Source organism: Monodon monoceros, unplaced genomic scaffold, assembly GCF_005190385.1.
Source record: "Monodon monoceros isolate NGI ecotype Baffin Bay Population unplaced genomic scaffold, NGI_Narwhal_1 Super_Scaffold_21, whole genome shotgun sequence".
Lineage (NCBI taxonomy): Eukaryota > Metazoa > Chordata > Mammalia > Artiodactyla > Monodontidae > Monodon > Monodon monoceros.
The window spans coordinates 31,165,835-31,186,248 of NW_021703778.1; the positions used below are offsets into that span (position 1 = coordinate 31,165,835).

General features: G+C 44.0%; 1 protein-coding gene across 1 annotated transcript in view; it reads left to right on the forward strand.

Moving 5' to 3' along the window:
• The window catches only part of FAM189A1 (family with sequence similarity 189 member A1), a 363,110-nt gene that overhangs the window by 312,959 nt on the left and 29,737 nt on the right, over nt 1–20,414 (forward strand). The window lies entirely within an intron of this gene.

Consider the following 20,414-nt stretch of genomic DNA (forward strand, 5'->3'; position numbering starts at 1 on the left):
GGTGGTCCACGGCCCTCCCCCCTGGGCTGCAGGATCTCCACGAGGCTAGCACAGTCTCGATGTCAGGGTCTGAGAGGAGGGTTATGATGAGGGCCAGCAACACACTGTTTGGTCTGGGATGGTCCCAGGATGAGTAATAATAGTCCTGATTTTCACTCTAGTCCCCAAACAAAGCCAGGGCCTTCAGGAGGAGTCCCGTTGCCTTTTTGGTAGGGGGAGGCAGATAGCAGGCTGTTGATTTCCATACACAGACTGGAGAGACAGCACAGAGCCCACTCCTGGAGATTAGAGGTTATTTCTAAAGCATGTAGTTATTTTCCGGGCTCTAAATTAGCACAGAGATGCTGGGAGGAGGAGGAGGGTATTAGGAGGAAAACATGTGGGATGGGAAATTTTTCAGTAATAATTGAATGATGAGGCCATTTGAAAGAATGCATAAAACCGGCAGAAGAGAAAGTGAGAGCACAGAACTACGTGTAACAAAGGAGCCAGAGGCAACTGGGGGCCGTGGATAGATTCACTCGCTTGATTGTGGTGATGGCTACACAGGTGTATACGTGTGTCAGAACTCATCAAATTCTGTGCTTAAAATATGTGTATTTTGTCATACGTCAATTATACCTCAAGCTGTTAGCCGTCTTCGTGACAGATGAGTGACAGTTAAAAAAAGGGATAAAAGCAAAGACCAGAAAGATGGAGATGGGCCAGTGCAGGAATTCAAAGATCCGTTTAGGGGTCTGACTTGATTCAAAAATCAGTAAGCACTGGTTATGGAAACTTGAGGAAGGCATAACATAATCATAGCAGAGCTGAGCAAAATCGTTTGGAGTGGCTTAATATCCCCAGGCCTTCACGGAGATGCCCAAGATGAGAGGGACCACAGGACAGAGCCTTCGGCTGAGGGAGCAGAATTATTGCGAGATAAACGACTTAGCAGAGGGGTGATACCTAAGTGTTCTTTTACATTTGGCCCCAGTTTGGCTTTTCTGGGAGCCATCCTTTGTGACCCGCTTTGCACAGCCTTTTTATTTATTTACATTTTTATTTTTAAATCAAAGTATAGTTGATTTACAATGTTGTGTAAGTTTCAGGTGTACAGCACAGTGTAACATGTATGTAAACATATATCTGTATTCCTTTTCAGATTCTTTTCCCTTATAGGTTATTACAAGATACTGAGTATAGCTCCCTGTGCTATGCAGTAGGTCCTTGTTGTTTATCTATTTTATATACAGTAGTGTGTATATGCTAATCCTATACTCCTAATCTATCCCTTCCCCCACCTTTCCCCTTTGGTGACCATAAATTTGTTTTCTGTGTCTGTGTGTCTGTTTCTGTATTGTAAATAAGTTCATTTGTGTCATTTTTTTAGATTCCACATGTGAGTGATGTCATATGATATTTGTCTTCCTCTGTCTGACTTACTTCACTCAGTATGAAAATCTCTAGGTCCCCAAGTGCAGGGCCTTTTAGATCCATCACGCTGTTTTCCCCACCATGACCCCAGCCCCGGCGAGGTCTGCGAGGCAGACTTTATCATTGACACTTTAGAGGCGAGAAGATGACTCCAGGACATGCAGTGTCAGAGCTACAGTCTCGTAACTGGTGGTGGACCCAGATTTCCGTCTTGAATGCCAGATCTGGTGCTTTCTCCACCACCGATGGGATCCGTGTAGGAGGACACGGGACGGTGCGGCCACAGGCTCAGGGTCGTTTCTGTGCAAACAGCGATGCCTTTGGCAGGCCTGGCCCCGTTCACCTTCTGGCGTATCCACCCTGCAAGAGGAACCAGGTCAACAGACTAGAAAGTCTGAGAGTAATGTAGCAAATGCCACCCATATTTGTCATGTTTCATCATGTTTACAATGTTTGCTTCTATCTTTTTAAAAAACAAGAACCATATTATTGCAATTTTATATATTTTTACAGACCCCACTGAGACCCCGGCCATGGCTCCCCCTCTATGTCGGAAATTAGAGGGTGTCCAGGGACAGCCACGATCCTGAGGTTGATTTTGCCTTTCCCCTGCATGCTTGCATAATTCACTAAAATTTTACATAAAATTTAACGTAATCGGTACCATAAGCAGTTTTCTATTTTCACCCACCATCATGCTCTTTGATGTTGATCCACATGGATATGTATGTAGCTTGAATGTATGTAGCTTTTCCACAACTTGCTTATCTGTCTCATGTTAATGGATATAAGTTGTTTCCAATTTTTTACTGTTGCAACAGTACTAGAAAGAACAGTCACGCCCTCCTCAGCATGGGCTCTTGTGCTCGATCTTCTCAGCGGGCATACTTGCCAGGATGAAAGGAAAGTGCATCTGCCCTTTTGCAAAACATTTCCCATTTCTCTACGAAGGGGTAATGCAGACTCACATTCTCACTGCCAGTGGAAGAGGTGCCCTTGCTCCGGCCACATCCTTGCCAAGACTTCTTGACATAGATTCTTCTCGACTTGTCACATATTGTCAATATCTTGGCTATTTATGTTTCTCATCAGTGAATTGCCTATTTTGTCTGTTTTCCTGTTGGGTTCTTTGTTCTTGATTCTGAACGATGACCTTTGTCATAAAAATCTCATGCACTCTGTGACTTGTCGTTTAGTTTTGTTTGGGATGTCATTTGTCAGAGAGAAGTTTTCAGTTTTAATGCAAATTCATTTCCTGTCTGATGTGCCCTTTCTGTGTTGTGTTTAAGAAATATTTTCCAGGACTTCCCTGGTGGTCTAGTGGTTAAGACTCCACACTCCCAATGCAGGGGTCCTGGGTTCCATTCCCGGTTGGGGAACTAGATCCCGCATGCCACAACTAAAGATCCTGCGTGATTCAGCGAAGATCCCGCGTGCCGCAACGATGAAGCAGCGTAGCCAAGTAAATAAATATATTTTTTTAAATGTGATCCCCTGGGGATCCCCAAGAACCTTTAAAAAAAGAGAAATATTTTCCCAACCTGAGGTTATACAAATATCCTGGATTTTTTTCCCATAAGTTTTAAAACTTTGCTTTTCACAGGTAGTTCATTAATCTCCCTGAGGCTTAATTGCACATGTGGTATGAGATATGGATCGAATTTTATTTTGTTTTTCACAGATAGATAAACCTCTGTTATTACAGCACAGGTCTGTGTTCATTTAGTTGTATGGCCATATGTCCAGTTCCTATGTCTGAAGACATCTATTTCTGGGGTCTCTTTTCTTTTGCTTTGGTATATGGCTTGACTCATGGTCAATAGCACGTTATATTAAATACTATTTCTTTGTTAGTCTTGTTTTTGGTAGGATAAGCCTCCACTTTGTTCTTCTTCAAAATTGTCTTGGCTATTCTTGGCCCTTTGTGGACCCTCTCCCCCTCTCCCACCCCTTCCCCATCTCCCTTCCCCCCACCACACACACACACACACACACACACACACACACAGAGCCATTCATTGTAACTGCATTGCATTTTTAGGTTAGTTTGCTGAGAATGATAATTTTTGGTGTATCTTTCTATTTATTTAGCATTCTGTTGCATTTTTCAAGAAAACTGTTATAATTTTTGGTATACAGACTTGATCATCTTTTTTTTTTTTTTTTTTTTTTTGCCGACCTCTCACTGTTGTGGCCTCTCTCGTTGCGGAGCACAGGCTCCGGACTCGCAGGCTCACTGGCCATAGCTCACGGGCCCAGCCGCTCCGTGGCATGTGGGATCTTCCCGGACCGGGGCACGAACCCGTGTCCCCTGCATCGGCAGGCGGACTCTCAACCACTGCGCCACCAGGAAAGCCCTAACTGCATACTTTTGATGTTGGTCATGTTTTATTTGGTTCCAAGGATTCTCTCATCTTCATTATGATTTCTCTTTCCATCCCTGAGTTATTTCTCAGTGTATTGTGAATTTGCAGATGTAGGGAGGGTTTGCTTGGTTGTCTTTCTGTCGTTTGTAGCAAACGTAACTGCACTGTGGTCAGGTAACCTGATGTGCCTGCATCTTTGGTGTTAGTTTGCTGACCCTTGCTTTGCATTTGTTTGTAACCAAGTTTTGGTAAAAGTCCCGCATATCTTGTGAGTACAGCTTCCGGTACATGACTTGGCATGGGGTTTGGCTCATCCCTACTGACTGTCTGCTGGATGTGTTGGGACAGGTGTGTGGAAACCTCTGCCGCGGTGGTACATCTGTCCATTTATACACCCGCTGCTTTGGGTTTCCCTTCTCTCTCGTCATCCTCATCTTGATCCTCTTTGTAGACTCATCTTCCTCCTCCAGGATTAGGGCCTGGTTCTGAGTTCTAATCCAGACCCTCATCTCTCCTGGCCAAGCACACCCTCCCTGGGCAGGTTCAGCTGCCTCCCTGGAATTGTTCCCCCCACCTCCATGCTGGCCACCCCCAAGCCCAAAATACCAGTCCAGAACCATGCAGCTGCCTCCATGCAGAAGGCCTCGGCCCTCTCAGACTCAGTGGATCCATAGTGAGCACTTTCTCGCTGCCCCTCTGCTCCCAGCAATTCCACACCCCCTGCAGCCCGCCCTTTTCAGGAACAGCTGGCCCCTACTCAGACCACAGAGTGACTGTCTTTTCTCCTTTACAGCCACCTGTTAGTCACCAGGTCTCCTATCTGTCATAGTCACCTCTGCTCTTTGTCCTTACCTGTCCTTACCGTGGAAGCCACCTGTGGCCTTGCCCAAGTCAAACATTTGTATGGGGCTTCCCTGGTGGCGCAGTGGTTGAGAATCTGCCTGCCAATGCAGGGGACACGGGTTCGAGCCCTGGTCTGGGAAGATCCCACATGCCACTGAGCAACTGGGCCCGTGAGCCACAACTACTGAGCCTGCGCATCTGGAGCCTGTGCTCCGCAGCAGGAGAGGCCGAGACAGTGAGAGGCCCGCGCACCGCGATGAAGAGTGGCCCCTGCTCGCCACAACCAGAGAAAGCCCTCGCACAGAAACGAAGACCCAACGCTGCCAAATAAATAAATAAATAAATAAAATGAATTTATAACAACAACAACAAAAAACATTTGTATGTTCAGAATTCTTGAAAACGTCAATGTGCCTCCATCTCTATTTTAACAGATCCTAGAGGGCATTGAAGGAAAATTGTCTAGTCTGGACCGCGTGAGGAAATGTTCCATTATCAGTTGACTACAGATGGAAATGTTACTTCTTACTGTAAATAGTATCCAAGTCCCGCAGAGGTGAAAGGCTAATAAGATTGTTTAAATTACTTCTATGGGTATTTCCCACAAGTGTCTCTTCATTCTTTTTGACTTCATTCTTAATCTGCTTGGGTTGTTTTTTTTCTGTGGTACGCGGGCCCCTCACTGTTGTGGCCTCTCCCATTGCGGAGCACAGGCTCCAGACGCGCAGGCTCAGCGGCCATGGCTCACGGGCCCAGCCGCTCCGCGGCATGTGGGATCTTCCCGGACCGGGGCACGAACCCGTGTCCCCTGCATCGGCAGGTGGCCTCTCAACCACAGCGCCACCAGGGAAACCCTCTGCCTGGGTTTCAATCAAACCATTTTCACTCACATTTAACCTCTGGCAGGGAGGGGGTGTTAAAACAAGCAGCGGTGGAAGAACCTTCAGGAAGCAGAAAAACAGCAGGATAGGAAAAGGAGGGTGGACGTCAGAATTCTTTTCTCCCATTAATTGAACGGTGGGAACAACAATATAAAATTTGTTTAGACCACAAAAGGGCATTCTGGTCATCTAATCATTCCTGGGGCTATTTTCCTTAAGCATTCGTGGATAAGGCCTAAAAGTCCTCTGCTGAATTCATTCTCTGGTGTTTTTGAGCAGATGGAGGTCCTCAGGTGACTGGCCATACATCATGACCATAGGTGATGTTTATCGAACCTCGCTGTGTGCTGAGCATTGCTCTGAGCCCTTCACATCTGTGAACTAATTTCACTTTCACAACCCTGTGAGAGGTAGATACCATCATTCCCATTTTACAGATGAGGACACTGAGGCACCGTGAAATGAGACCGCTTCCCAAGGTCACGCAGGTCATAATGGTGGAGCGGGCTTCATGGCCCGGCTCCCACTGCCATCTGCAGTGGACACGTAGGCATGCTTCCCAGGACCACGGCTTAGCCACAGGGCAGTGGACACACATGCTCGGAACAAGCTTAAGCCCAGCGAGAAAACGGTTACCTTCTGAATCACCAAAATTAAACTATGTTCACTGTCTTTTAAAAAAATTCTTAGAAAATCGATGAACCACAAATTCATGTATTACATACGTGAGGAGGAATTAGCTCCTTGAACAAAACTTTTAGGAGGCATACATTCCCTTTATCCACAGGCCAGGTGAAGGGCTGCAGCATGGTAGGTGTTCTGCCTGTGAACCAGTCTGTGAAAGGAAGGTCTTGCTTTACAAGGTGGTGATGAAGTTTTGTGGCTCCTGTATTAGGTGTTTCTAGTTTTGACAGACTCCCGGGAAAGGGGAATTTGTCCCTTTCTTGCCAGCTGAGTGAAAGACCAGTGAAGTTACCTTCAGTTCCATTCTGTCACGCAAGGAGTAAACTGTCCTTTGATACATGGGAAAAGATGGTACGAAATCAACACTGACTTGCAAGTGGTGTGACCCAGGGGCATCACCTAGGGATGAGGGCACGTCCTGAAACTCAGGGCCAGTGCCTGTAAGCCAGTCAGACCTGCAGGTGTCTTTCATTTAGGAAATAGCAGTGAACAAGCCCCTCATTTGCACATTTTTCTTCCAGGGTTGATATTGTCTTATCTTTCAAAATAATGCTTAAAATAAGGTCTACTACATTTTCTTGAATCTTAAATATTCCCACATTCATCAAAATGAAAGAGCAGGATTTTCTTTTCTTTTCTTTTGGCTATCAAGAGAGTAATTTTTTAAAAAATATATTATTAAAGTTACTTTGCTTTTACTTTTTTAATAAATTTATTTATTATTTTATTTTGGCTGCATTGGGTCTTTGTTGCTGCACGCAGGCTTTCCTCTGGTTGAGGCGAGCGGGGGCTGCTCTTCGTTGCGGTGCGAGGGCTTCTCATTGTGGTGGCTTCTCTTGTTGCGCAGCACAGGCTCTAGGCTCGTGGGCTTGAGTAGTTGTGGCACGCGAGCTCAGTAGTTGTGGATCGCGGGCTGTAGAGCGCAGACTCAGTAGTTGTGGCACAGAGGCTTAGTTGCTCCGAGGCATGTGGGATCTTCCTGGATCAGGGCTCGAACCCGTGTCCCCTGCGTTGGCAGGTGGATTCTTAACCACTGCGTCACCAGGGAAGCCCCCCCAAGAGAGTAATTTTAACTGTAGAGTTTTCACTTATAAGTAGCTGTAATCAATTGTGTACTTGCTAAGAAAAGAGATTCTAAGACCTATTTTAAAGCAATTAAAAATGTAGTTAACATTTGAAAGTAATTAATATAAATACAGGTAGTTATTACAACTGTTAAATACCTGAAAATGCTTCATAATGTTTATAGATAAATAACTTACCCATTTTGGTCGTGTTTGTCCCCAGAAATGAACATTATGGGTGCATTCCTGAATTGACTGAAATAAAGGCAAACGTGATAACCAGTCACAGAAGACAGCAAAATGAATGGTACCCAACCTTCTCTGAGGCTGGTAACTTCCTCCTCTGCATTCCAGAACCCCCCATAGTGAGCTAATTGAACTTTACATTCAGCTTTGCACACGCCTGGCAGAAGCTCTCCCAGGCGGGTTCCCTTTGCCAACCCCTAGGAGTTGACCTACTTCAGTTTCAAATCTGGGCCAGTCCACACCTCACAGATGAAACAGTCAGGCCACAGAACAATGAGAAGACTCTCAAAGCCACACACCCAGCAGGAAGAGAGCGGGGCTGGAAGCTTCCAGTCCATGGATCTTTTGTGTGGTGTGAACAGGAAGTGATGGAAAGAAGATCAGGGAGATTTGGGGGTGGGGGGCTTCAGTGCCATCTTCTATCATGGTCATGTAGAGGCTGAGGGACTGAACAGGGTTGGTGCCTGCTGACGAGCTCAGTTGGTCTACAGCAGTCCTGGCATCCAGCATTCTCCTGGACCCTCCTGCTCTGCCACCTTCCCGGCCACTTGCCCAAGCCTGGGAGCTGGAACTTAGAGAGGCAGGCCAGTGTCCCCAGGGCCAGAGCTGGACAAGGTGGAGCTGGTGCTTAGAGAGAACGGGAGAGCACTGCCCTGGTGGCGAGGCAGGAAGGGGGCGGGAGGGAGCGGAAGGCCAGGGAAGGAGCGGAGATCTGATCAGCTGCGTGGACATCCCAATAAGCTGGGAGGAAGAAGGGACCCTGCAGCTCTTGGAGCATGCACTGCCAACGGGCAGGAGTGGCCACTGGGGACTGGGGAGGCCACCGCCCAGTCCAGGGCAGACAGGCACGGCCGGGGCAGAGGACAGATTCCAGGTGAGCTTGGCAGCTGCACTGACAGACGCCACGGAGGGCTTGGACGTGGGGTGTGCAGAGCCTGTGGAACCAAGGGTGATGCTAGGATTTTGGCTTCACCAACGGCATGGATGGCATCGCCGTGGAGCAAGAATAGGAGTCTGTGTTCCTGTGATGCTCTCTGGTCCTCCCCCGCCCTCACTGCCCCATCCTCCCGTCGCCCCAGGCTCTGCTCACCAAGCCTCGGGAATGGGGCTCCTACTCCAGAGACGGATGTATCTCTGCATCCATCCCTGCTGGCCTGTGCCAGGTGAGACCCCAGTGCCCCTCCTCAGGGGGTCTGGACCCCTGGACAGTTACTGCAGTCTGGGCCCTCCTTTCCCACAGTGTCCTCGCTGGCTGACCTCCCTCTGTTCAGATGCACCCCCTCCAGATGCCCTGATGACCGTGTAGCTGTCCTTCCTGGCCTTAAAGGACAGTGGTGCCAAGTGGATGCTGGATTAATACGGCGCTTACCCAGACAGAGGACTCTAACAGTGACTGTCTTGCATAATCAAAGCTAAATCGATAGCCTTGTGACTGTGTGGATTTATCCTGTCAACTAACTGATTCCTTCAAGGCTGAGATTTTCCTTTAAGCAGGCTCAAATCTAACTGGCCCTCAATTCCTAGGCAAAAGAGGTACATTAGGGGTTGTTTCTGCTCTTTATGTCCTGGGGAATTTATTTTGCAGTAGGACATGAAGCCCAGTAATTGAAGTCAACTGAGGTTCACGGAAATGTGCCCCACAGCCACCCTCGAGGACCTTGTCCACCGTGGTCAGTACTGGTTTCTAGACCTTAGCATTCAGGCTTGTAGATGACAGGAGTGTTTTAACACAAAAAAAGATTCTAAATGGCTTTCCAATAAGCATACAACATAGTGTCGAAAGTTGCAAAGTTGTTGGTTTTTTCTTTTAATTTTTTTAAAATTAATTTTTATTGGAATATAGTTGATTTACAGTGCTGTGCTTCTGCTGTACAGCGAAGTGATTCAGTTGTACATATACATGTATCCACTTTGTTTTTAGATTCTTCTCCCATGTAGGTCATTACAGAGTAGTGAGTAGAGTTGCCTGTGCTCTGCAGTAGGTTCTAAATCATTCCACATGGAAACAGAACACCTCTTGGAGCATTGTTATTTGAAGTAGGAGCACTTAAGTCACTTTAGCAGTACCTGATCACCTGCTCTGCCCCCGGGGGTGTTGGGTCCCCCGCCTCGCAGAGCTCCTTCGGGTGACTGAGTCCTTAGGCGTCACTGCCTCCAAGGTGCCGGCAGAATCTCCTTCCTTAAATTATGCAGCTTGGGCTGCCCCTCTGACTTTCTGGTCGCGTCCAGGTCCGGACACAGAATTTGGTCTCATTCAGAGCTTCCCTCCACATACAGTTTGGATGCCCCATTCCTGTGAGGAGGGCCTGGTCCCTTTTTCCTCTTCTGCCCCAGCACCTGTGGGCCGAGGTCTGGGACATGTCCATCCTGTCCCTCTCAGGTCCTGTCCCTCCGGGCACTGGCAGATGAAGGGATGAGGGAAGCAGCTTCTTCTGTCGGGCATGGGTCTGCCCCACGGTGGTCTCCGTGTAGGCGGTGTGCTGGTCTGCATGTAGACGTGCGGTTGGTTTCCTGTGCGGTCAGCTCCGCCCTGTCCTTCCCCTTATTCAGAGGGTCCCCCCTGCCCCTCTCGTCTTGATAGCAGTCAGCACCCCTCACTGACGGCCCCCGCTCTGGGGCTCTCCAGGAACCGTGTGGATGTTGAGCCCCGCCCTCCTGGGCATCCCGGTCCCCTGTGTGACCACGTGGAGGTGGTGCTCCCTGCCCAGCGCCTCCTGCAGGGTCTGCCCAGGATGCACCACAGTGGGCAGCTCCTGACCCCAGGGGCTGCACCCCTGCCCTGGGTGGAGGAATGTGCCTGCCCCCGGCCGCTGGCCTAGCATGTTGATGTTGCCAGTGGAACCTTTTCAGAACTAGGTATGATGTCAGGAACAGGCCAAACTTCCACCCCCATCACGTGGATTTGACAGACGCTCATTTCATAACCCTTGGCTGTGTCTGAGACCGTGTCCACGGTTGGCAGCTTCCCGCTGCCTTGGCTTTCTCGTCCCAACTTCAGCACCACCTCCAGGAGCCAGTAACAAACCACTGGTCTCTGGTTTTTCTCTGTTTTTTTGTTTTGTTTTTTTAATTTTTATTTTATATTGGGGTATAGTTGATTAACAATGTGTAAATTTCAGGTGTACAGCAAAGTGATTCAGTTATACGTATACACGTATTTATTCTTTTTCAAGTTCTTTTCCCATTTAGGTTATTACAAAGTATTGAGCAGAGTTCCCTGTGCTATACAACAGGTCCTTTTTGGTTATCTGTTTTATATACAGCAGTGTGTATATGTCAGTCCCATACTCCCAATCTATCCCTCCCCTGGCATTTTATTTTTTTTCAAAGCATTTGTTTTAGAGTTGCTATATTGGTGGATAAAACAACCGAAACTGATCATAGCCGAGAAAAGTTCTCTTGCCTGGAAGATTGGTTTAAAATTTTGTCATCTGGGTTCCCCACCCCGCACCGTCACCTATTTTTATGTTACTTGGCATTTATTTGAGAAAACTTGTAGCATTAAGACTGATCCTGAATGTCGAGACTTATGACAGATTCCCGCAGTTATTCTGCGAATTTTATACAGTAAACCTTAGGGCTTTTCCTCAACACTCCACTGACTGAAAAAGAAGCTTACTGAATATTTTCCATTATAAAAGCAATAACTGACCATTGCGAAAGTTTTAAAAACTAAATCGATAGATAATTGATGGATCATAGATAAGTAGATAGATACATAGATAGACAGGTATATAGATAGATAATCCTGCAATGAATACATTCTCTTCTAGACTTTTTTTCTACAAAAAATGCATTTATATATGTAAAAAATTTAACCTAAACCAGGAGCTTTATTAATACTGTATTAGCAACTTTGCTTTATTCAATTAATCATAGAGATAGTTGATAGATAGCTATGCTAGGTATTGATAATTGGTTATTTCTCTTTGCCCCATCCCCCCTCCTTTTCCTGTCCTCCTTTGTCTGGCCTCACTTTGGCCCCTCAAGCTGGTCTCTGCCTTCTGCATCATCCAGACTCCCTTCTCTCTGCATCTGGTTGGGTTTGCCCAGTGAGAGGCACCAGCAGGAGATGGGAGGATGGAAAGGGAGGTCAGGCCATCTGTTTCCAGCCTCCTCCTCTCGCAGGCTGTGAGTTTTTACCTGCTCTGGTGGAGGGACCCCTCTCTGGGCTCTATTTCTGCTGGGTCCTAGGAACCTGGCTCCCTCCTTTGTACCTGGGGTGCTAGCCGCTCCCTGCTGCTGCTGGTTTGGGGTGTTCTTTGTGGGTTTGCTTTTCCCTGCACAGAGATGACTCATTACCTTTTCTTCAGCCGCTGAGTGTGCCTGCTGTATACTGCGGGGACCAGCTGATAGAGGTGGTGGTGCGTGCGTTGATGTGTGTACAGATGGGGCTCTTTCTTTTTAGCAGATGCACTGTCTGGACTTATTGTGAACATTTCTTTCTAGGCAATATTTAAGATACACAGAATGGTCTGAAAAGTGACACAGTGAACCCCCGCGCGTCAATCATGTGAGTTAGACAAGAAAGCATCATCAGCTCAGTGGAAGCGCCCCGCCCCCCCCCCCCCCCCCCCCCCCCGCTGCATCTCATGTCCCCTGCGCCTTTGCTGTTCATCATATATTTGTGTCCCTAAACAGTGAGGTTAGTTTTTGCCTGGTCTCAGATTCACGCAGATGGTGTTTATTCTTTTCGTACGGATTCACCTTTAACTCCCTCCTTTCAGGGGACATTTGGTGACAGTCGTCCGTTTGGTGGCAGGTCTCTGGTCTGTTTCCCCTGCTACGCAGTCTTCCATTGTGTGGATGGACCAGCATTTATTTTCCCTTTCCCCTGTGGATGGAGATCTGGATGCCTTCAAAGACATTTGTATCACCAGCAGCGTTGCTCTGCATATCCTTGTGTATGTCTCCCTGGGCACCTGTGTGAGCATTTCTCCAGGAGACATTCCTAGGAGTGGAATTGCTGGGTCCCGGGCCTTAGGCATCTTCTACTTTATTGTGAATCGCCAAGTTGTTCTGCAAAGAGGTTGTGCTAACATGCTCGCCACCGGCTCTCCATCAGGATTTGCATTTCCCAGGTCCTCACCAAGCTTTCTCCTGCCATTGTGAGGGGAGGAACATGGTACCTCATTAAGTGGGTTACACGCATCCCCTGACCACAGGGAGGAGAAACACAGTCTCATGTTAAGAGCCGTCGTGTTACTTCATCCTTGGGTTACCTGTTCATATCTTTTGCTATTTGCATATTGGCTTGTCTTTTTATTTTTTATTTTTAGAGATTTCTTATATATTCCAAATACCAATCCTTTCTTGACTGTGCATATTGCAAATATTTCCTCAGTCTGTAGACCTTTTTTTTTGTTGTCTTTTTTCATATAGAAGTTTTAACATTTCAATATAGCTGATTTTATCAATCTTTTCCTTTATGGTTTGTGCCTTTTAGATCTTGTTTAACAAATACACTGATTCTCTTTATTTGAAGTAGTTATTTCTATGAAGCTGCAGCAACACTGGATTAGTGAATACAGGATCATTGCTCCCAGGGGAAATACAAGGTGAGGACCCTGCAAGCCTCTGGTCACAACAATTTTATCAGCTAGTCAGTTCAGACCTTGCTTTATGTATGCTTATTGTTGATTCATTAACATTGAACTTGAGGCCAACAGCACTGTAACTCATGCTTCTGCAAAGCTTATCTGACACATGTAAATAGACCTGGAAAAGGACACTTGTTTATAGTATGAGTTAAATGAGAAGGCAGAGGTTGCCTGGTTCAACTTCAGCTGAGAATATGCCCATCAGGCAGCTCAAATTTTTTGCTGCTCCACACATGACCTCGAATGACCCCAGAAGTGCCACGGGTTTTGATTTGGGGGTTTAGAAATAAATTTTAGCAAGTAGGTGAATTCGCAAATATGGAATTCACGAACAACGTATGAGACCTTCTGCCAGCGTTCAGTAGGTTTTCTGTGAGGATTGTTCCACGTGTAGATGTACTTTTGACATATCTGTGGGAGGAGGTGAGCACCACGTCCTTCTGTTCCGCCATCTTGATCTCTCCCCCAGTTTACTTCTGTTTAATGTCTTCTCAGTTTAACGGCCGTGACCTGCTGTACAGCGTTGGATAGAAGTGATAATGGCCACCATCCCCATCTCCTTCCTGGTATTTTCTGTAGAGTTTTTTAAGTTAAGGGAGCTCTCATCTATTTCTAGTTTATTAGGAGCTTTTAAACTAGTGTTGACATATCAACTGCTGTTTTGACATCTAATCTTAATAGATTATCATATGGTTTTTCTCATTTAATGTGATGAATTCCATTAGATTATTTTATGTTAGAACATTCTTGTAACACAGGAATAAACCAAACTCGGTCATAATGTGTTTCTAATACGCTATCGAATTTAACTTTGCCAGTATTTTGCTCAGGATTTTTGCATTTACGTTCACAAGGAAGAATTTTCCTCTCTTCTTTTTTTCACATATAGATTTGTCTTTTTGTTTTTTAAAAATAGTCAGTTATCCCAACACAAGTTATGTAATGTGCCACTTTTTCATTATTTTAAGGGTCTATATCTGGACTCTCTTCTGTTCCTTATCAATGTCATACTATTCTGTTATTGTAGATTTATAATACATTTTGATGTGTGCAGGACCCTTCTCTTCCAAAAATCTCTTGACAAAACTTATTTTTAAAGTTCACATAAATATAGGGTAATTCTTTGTTTGATCTTATTTTAAAGCTAGAGGCTAATTAGGATCACAGTGAGTTTTTAGAAATCTAGAATTCATAGGAAATATGTATATTAATATGTGTATATATATAAAAAACTGTTATAACTATATTTTATGGAATACCCGTGGTAACCAGAAAGAAAATACTATAAAATTAAACAAAAGAAAAAGAGAAAGGAATCAAGACCTATCGATACAGAAACAAGAAAAAAGAAAGGATGCAACACAAAGGAAGACAGGAAGAGATCAAAAGAGAGAAAATAGTACTACAAGACAAACAGAAAACAGTTAAAATGGCAATAGTAAATCCTACCATATCAGTAATTAATGTAAAAAGACAAAATCCTCAATAAAAAGATACAGAGTGGCTGAATGGGTATTAAACCAAAAACCAAGATCCAATTGTGTACTGTCTACAAAAACACTCAGATTCAAGGACACACATAGGCTGCAAGTGAAGGGATGGAAAAGATATTTCATGCAGATGGAAACCAAAAGAGAGCAGGAGTGGCCATATTTATATCAGACAAAGTAGACTTTAAGTCAGAAACTGTCTCTACAGACAAAGATGGTAATGACATAATGATAAAAGGGTCAATTCAACAGGAAGATAAAGCAATTGTAAATATATATGCACTCAACATCAGAGCACCTAAGTGTATAAAACAAATATTGACAGGTTTGAAAGGACAAATGAGTAATACAGTAATAGTAAGAGACTCCAATAATCCACTTTTAATAATGAATAGAACATCCAGACAGAAAATCAATACAGAAATAGTGGACTAGAACAAAATGAGCCCAGCAGACTTAGACATACAGAACTTTTCACCCAACAGCAGAAGAATACACATTCTTCTCAAGTGCACACAGAGCATTCTCCAGAATAGATCACATGTTAGGTCACAAAACAAATGTTAACAAATTTAAGGTGATTGAAATCTACTAAGTGTCTTTTCTTTTTTTTTTTGCGGTACGCGGGCCTCTCACCGCTGTGGCCTCTCCCGTTGCGGAGCACAGGCTCCGGACGCGCAGGCTCAGCGGCCATGGCTCACGGGCCCAGCCGCTCCGCGGCATGTGGGATCTTCCCAGACCGGGGCACGAACCCGTGTCCCCTGCATTGGCAGGCGGACTCTCAACCACTGCACCACCAGGGAAGCCCCTAAGTGTCTTTTCTGACCACAATGAAATGAAACTAGAAATCAATGACAGCAAAAAACTGGAAAAATTCACAAATATATGGAAACTGAATAACATACTCTTGAACAACCACTGGATCAAGAAATAAATCTAAAGGGAATTTTAAAAAGATTAAAATATATGTGTGTGTGTACATCCCCTCCACCCCTGCACACACACCAAAGAAACATATTTTTTGCCTGAATACTCATCCTTGAATACTGGAAAAGTGGCAAATAGTTTCCTTGATCTTCAAACTTGATAGAACTGTAAGAAAATAGTCTATGAGTTATAGTTATTTATACATATTATAATTAGGCAATCTACGTTCTTCAGCTAAAGGCTAAAAGCTATTACTTCAGAGGGCAGAGGACAGGTTTTGAATTCCCACAATGTGCACCATTGTGGAGTGTGTAAATTTCCTCATGGATCTTTGCTCAAAGTTAAAAGTGCCTTTGAACAAATAACACATATTGTGTGAGGAGCAAACCTGGCCTCTTGTAGTAGCATTTGTGTTGTTGATGGTACATGAGAGGCCAGAGCAAGGCTAAAAATTCTTAAACTTATAGGGATTCCAGGTAGAATGTTTGTGTCTTGAAATTACAACTTTCACAGATTCCCCCATGAATCACTTACCTTCTCCATGTGACAGCCTAATTTTATCTCCTTTTGTAGGATCAGTATTCCAGCCAGCCCAACAAAGAACTGCTTTCTAGAGACAAATTAAATGGCATGTGATCTGTTCCAGGATGGGCTCATCACTTGAGAAATTTTATGAAAAGTGGAAGTCACAGATTTTACACACACACACACACACACACACACACACACACACACACACACACACACACACTGATCATATGACCAAGAATTTTTGCAGAATCTTGATGTAAGACTCTGAAAAAAAACATTATTTCAAGGTGATGGTAAATTTTTCTGGTGTGTGGTTGGAAATTTGGAAATTAAGCCTGTTATTTCCTTCTAGTCTAAACTGAAAATTTAGAAAAGAATAATGAAATATCCCATACGTTTTTCAAACATATATTTACCAGACCCCTATTTTGATGAGATAGTCTACTATAAAGAATAGCAGAAGACTGGTCTCTACTCTTGTTGAAGAGGGAAACATGCTGTCAGGAATTGTGCAGGGTCTGAGATTTTACTTGCTTTCAAGCTAACAAACTAGCCTGTTAGAATTTGCTGCACCTGTTAGAATTTGCTGCACCTGTTAGAATTTGCTGCTACTTCTCTGGCAGAAGACATGAGACTCCCGGTTCAGAGACAAAGGACTTTATCACTCATGGCAAAAGCAGTGGCCAGAGCTTCATGCTGTGTCAGTTCTTCATGCCCCTCAAGTCTCAGGGAAAGATACAAAGGCACCTCATGGATGCCCGCACATGTGGTGGGCATTACAGAAAGGGAACACTGAGCCTGGAGAATCTGCTGCCTTTGTAGTGAGCCTCCACTTTGTCCAGTGGACATGTTACCTCCTTCCTCCAGGATGCCTGTTGCAAACTCAACCCCAGGAAGTGGTCTGGGTGAAGAGTGATCAGGGCATACCCAAGTTCTTGACTTGGCCTTTCCCACCTTGGACAGAGAAGATAATGACAGGCGTGGTTTCTTTCGTCAGGCTCTGCACCACGTCCACTGACCTTTCCTAACATCCTGTTTTTCCATATTGAACTCCAGTTGTTGCCATGAAAGACTCCCTAAGATAGTGATTACTGTGTCAAGTAATTGGGAAGCTTCCAGAGGATAATTCTGATAAAGCCCAACCCCATCCCTTGTAATTATAACACATGTACAGTTATTGTTAGCCATGGGTTTCATCGCTTATTTTTTACGCTATGAGCCTTTCCTCATCTTCCTTCATTATACCTTGCCTGATAACAGCCTCCTCTGGAATCTCTTTTTTATTCAAAGAAACAAAAACATGTTAAAAAAAAAAACTGGTGAATTAGCTAATAGTAATGAATATAAGACCCTTTGTCCTCTGGACAACAATATTTTCAACAAACAGGGGAATCAAAATCCTAAATTTTGTATGTTTCTTAATGCGTAATTTCTCCTGGCTGTCACCTTTCTCTGTTGTGTTGTTAATATTCAGAATTTACTCGTCTTGGAGAGAATTTTTAAAGAATTTATCATGCGTAGGTTTCCCTAAGTATCTCCTTTTGTTTTTGTTTTATACTTGATTCGTTATAGACATGATTTCCTTAATTGTATTTGAGGAAGTATGCAGAGTGACCAGCAGCAAAACTCAGGATACACTATGCAAGACCCACCTTGTCCTCACGCTTGCCATTTTGAATGACCTTGTAAAGAGATTTTATAGAACTTGGATTTCAGTGCTTGCCCATCAAAGGGCAGAGGTAAAGGCATTATTTAAGCCAGAAAGAGAATTCTGAAGAAACACATAGACACAATTCCAGGTGTGTAGTTATCTAGCAAAAAGCCATGCATTTAAACAGCTAGAAGAAGAAAAAAAGAAGTCTTTTTGGTGTGTGATTCCAGTGAATATGCTCCATGAGACATAAAGCAGTGTTTGCCTCATGACGCTTATTCAAACAAAAGGTTATGATTTGTGTTTATTTTTTGTTAGTAGTTTTACTTGGTTGCAAATGAGTCTATATTCAAAATTAATGTTACTTTCAGAAGGGCATTCACTTCAACAGTCAGCACCAACTATGTCCCAGGTTCTGCAAAAGGTCTATCATTTGTGAAAACAGATTGTGTTATCTCTTTCCCAACATCAAACATCTTCAGAAGTATCCCATTGCCTACAAAATAAAATCCAAACACCGTAGCCTCTTCCCAACCCCATCTGTGCCTGCCATTTCCCACAATTGAGCTCCCATCCTACTTCGTCTTTAGCAACTTCATAGAGGACACTTGAGGTGGCCCTAAGAATGTTACAGAGGATACTTAGATGAGCCTAAGAACCACCAAGAGCTTCTGGTCAAGACAGAGTTACAGGGACTGGATTTAAACTCCCACCTGAAGCAAGAACATCAACAAAAACCTGACAAAATACGAAGACATTGAACATCAGACAGTGAAGGACAGTGATCCTTGAAATATGGTCAGCCAATGAGGGGAGAGTCTCCAGGGGACAGTGCAGGATGGGGAACTCAGGGGGATCCCTGCAGACTCCCTGAGTTGAGCTGACAGAGCTGAGGGTCTGAGGGAGACCGAGGACAGAATACTGGAGGGGAGAGAACCCTGGGATCTTCAGAGGGTCCCCCTGGAGTATTCAGTTGAATACTGATTAGCCGACACACATGAAGAAACTATTTGAGTCTGAGAAAAGGATTAGAGGTTACAGTGTCCAGTACTCAGATTTGGGAGTAGCAACTCTTCCCACATTTGTTCAGAGTTCTCAGAACACTCTGACCTCAGGAGTGGAGCATAATTAGCCCTTAGCTGAGACTTGCTTCAGTTCTCCCTAACAAATCTCCAAAACATGACCCTGTTCTCTGTATTCACATTTGCACGGTATGTTAACTTTGTCCTCTGTAATATTATCATGATCACACCCTTTCTGGCTATCTTACAGGCAGTCTTGAGAACAAATGAGCAGGTTCTGGGGAAGGGGGTTGGGCAAAGACTTCTGTAGTCACAGCAGCCTACAGAAAATTGGGGAACTTCCTTAAAGGATGCTACTGATTAGAGCACATGGGTTCAGGTATCCATGAGCAAGACCTGTTCATGCTCCCAGACTAGACCATCGTTTGAAACATTCACAGTGCATGTACAATTCATGTTAACGAGGAAATACAATGAGTATGTCCCACCTCGTCTTGAGGATTTGTCAACCCCTTGATTAGAAAGTTGAAACTAACCTCATTAATACCATGGCCTTTCTGGTGAAAGATCCATTTTTCCTAATAATTTTTTGAGTATTTACAGTATTTTCTGCATTTATTCTATGAGTAGCGTATGAGTGTGTATATTGAAGGACATATAATTATTCTAAATGTTTGGTCATTTTTGTGAATCGTGGTTATTTTTTTTTCTATTTCTGGCATGGATTTGACAGTAAATTATCTAAAGAAGAATGAATTGTATTTGGATAGTTAAAATTCTGTGAGTGAACCCTCTGAGAGCATAAGACAAAGATATCTCATCTCGGCATTTATTCATCTTATTCTCATTCATGATACTTGAAATTCTAGCTAGTGCTAATAGGCAAGAAAAGGAAATGAAAGGCGTACAAATTGGGAAGGAAGAAATTAAACATGGAAGAAAATCCCGAGGTTACAGGATACTAGATAAATACAAATACAGAATACACGTTTCTGTATTCTAGCAATGAATATGTAGAGATCAAAATTAAAAACATAAAAATAAACCTTAATCTAAACCTCACACCTTATTCAAAAATTAACTCAAAATGAATCACAGATTTAAATGTAAAATGTAAAACTATAAAAGCTTTTAGAAAAAAAAAGAGAAAATCACCACGATCCAGGGCTAGATAAAGATAAGTTGCAGACTGGGAGAAAATATTTGCAAACCACATATCTGACAATGGACTAGAATCTAGAATGCACAAAGGACTCTCAACACTCAGTTAAAAAAGAAAAAAAGGCAAACAGTCCAGCTAGAAAATGGGAAAAGTTATGAGCAGAGACTTTACCAACGAGGATAAACAGATGGCACATAAGCACTTGAAAAGATCATTAGCTGTGAGGGAAATGAAAGTTAAAACCACAATGCTATATCATTACACACCTGTCCGAATCGCTAACATAAAACAGTGATATCAAATTCTGGCATGGAGGCAGAGAAACTGGATCGTTCATACATTGCTGGTAGGAATGTAAAATGTTTCAGCCGCTCTGGAAAACAATTAGGAAGTTTCTTATGAAACTAAACATTCAGTTACCATATGACCCAGCAATTGTACTTTTGGACATTTATCCCAGCGAAATAAAAACTCATGTTCACACACAGACCTGTGCGCAAATCCTCCTGGGCTTTATTTGTAATAGCCCAA